We start from the raw sequence: 2,248 nt of genomic DNA on the forward strand, positions 1-2,248 counted from the left end.
CCATTTTGGGGAGTTTTCTGTTTGTTTTTCTGTGTGAACACAACAAACAGTGTGACAGTGACGCTCTGAATGTAGTCAGGAGCGTCTATTTGTGGTCCGAGTATCGAGCTGTTGCATTACCGTCAATACGAACGGCCAATTGCGATTGATGATTCGGATGATCACTCCACCCAGATCTGCTTTGCTCATCATTGCATAAGAGCTGGTTTGTGTTGGCACCCCCGGGGGGTCGGATCGATCGGGGAGAGGTTAAAACAAACTCACTGTCTGCCGCACAATAACTGCTGCAGATGAAAAGCATGTGGAGCAGGACCAGACTGACTGTATGTAACTGTTTGTTTTAGATAATGTCTCTTAAAAAATCAAGTTGCAACTCTTCTCTGTTCAAACCTACTCTCAGTTTTAGCCTAGAGTTACGCTAGAGGTGCAGAATAATAATTGGGCACGGACATTCGAGGTGTAAACTTTTCATCTAGCTCCATCATCAGGTCAAAAGATGTATTTGTCCAATTCAACGAGCCTTAAAATCTACCAAAGAATGGTTTAAAGTGAAACTAGGCTTTTTTGTGAATGCATATGAGTCAAATCTTCGTGTAAAAGCATAATTACAATGAAAGAGGCACTCTTAAGATTTACCGTGTTTTTGTTTTCAGGTCAAACTCATTTCAATGGGAGTGCTACGGGCAAATTAGCGATAGCATCAAAATCTCTATTTTTAAAACAGTAAGAAGGCTCGACACAACATGAAACTTTGCTCGTAGTATCACCAGGGTCTCTACACATGAACACGAGCATTGAGAACATTGTTTGCGTACACAGAGTTTACTAAAAAGAAGGTTTTTAAACAACTCACGTTAGCAGTTGCTTGTTCCGCTCGCCACCGTCATGGCAGCCGAGAAGTGTCGATCTCAGAATGTGACGCAACCTGGAGGACAGTTAAGGTGGAACGCTCCTAAAGCTTAGTTCCATATAAATGCAGGATAATTTGTTGTTTTGTCGTTAGCGAAAAACAATATTGACCTTGAAGTTTAAAAAGGAGCCTCATATAAGAAACAATACTAAAATCAAAAGCTGGAAAAGTCACGTGAGATCTCACGTGGATAGTTGTTGCCGGAAGACAGTAGTTCCACCTTAACTGTCCTCCAGGTTACGTCACATTCGGAGATTGACACTTCTCGGCTGCCATGGCGGCGGCGAGCAGAACAAGCTACTGCTAACATGAGTTGTTCAAAAACCTTCTTTTTAGTAAACTCTGTGTACACAAACAATGTTCTCAATGCTCGTGTTCATGTGTAGAGACCCTGGTGATACTACCAGCAAAGTTTCATGTTGTGTCGAGACTTCTTACTGTTTTAAAAACAGATTTTGATGCTATCGCTAATTTGCCCGTAGCACTCCCGTTGAAAATGAGTGACCCAAAAACGAAAATACGGTAAATCTTAAAAATGCCTCTTTCGTCATAATTATGCTTTTACACGAAGGTTTGACTCACAAAAAAAGCTGCATTTTGCTTTTTGGCGAGAGTTTCACTTTAAGACCTAATATTTGCAAAAAAAAAGCCTCAGCTGTACTTTGTGTTTCATGCTAATTAGCAAATGTTAGCATGCTAACACGCCAAAATTATGAAAAAGGTGGATATTTTCTGCGGAAACAAAACATTACCTGCTGATGTTATAAACAACATCGTGAGCTTGTTAACAAATGAGCTCGTCAGCAGCAGCAGAGGGTTGAAACACGTATGTTTCTTTCTGCTGCTTATTATCATAAAGTATTATCTGCGTATTTGCTGATGACTTCATTTGTTATTCTGTGATTTTGCTGCTGTTACAGTTGTTAGCATTTAGCTCAAAGCTCCATTGTAGCTAAAGAATGAAACACAGGTAGCTGTAGTTAAAGATATTAGCGTGGTTTGTGCACGGCCCAGGACGGGACGGCTCTGCAGCGAGAGATTAAAACCACCCAAAACATCACTGATAACCAGCAGTATCAGTGATACGTGATACCTAAACCAACAACGGCCACCGTACAGCCGTCGGACATCGGCGATACAGAAGTCTCTGCCGCAGAACAACCAAAAAAACAGCCTCTTTTCTTAAACTGTGAGATTTGCTAATCCATCTTCATCATTTCTGTTTCTGTGAGCAGCGTATACGGACTCCAAACATCATCAATACATCATACAATGTATAAACATTTCTTAAGACGTGATGAGGAAATCTTTTTGATGAATGTTTCTACAAAAGGCACA

This window comes from Sparus aurata, chromosome 13 (genome assembly GCF_900880675.1).
Source record: "Sparus aurata chromosome 13, fSpaAur1.1, whole genome shotgun sequence".
Lineage (NCBI taxonomy): Eukaryota > Metazoa > Chordata > Actinopteri > Spariformes > Sparidae > Sparus > Sparus aurata.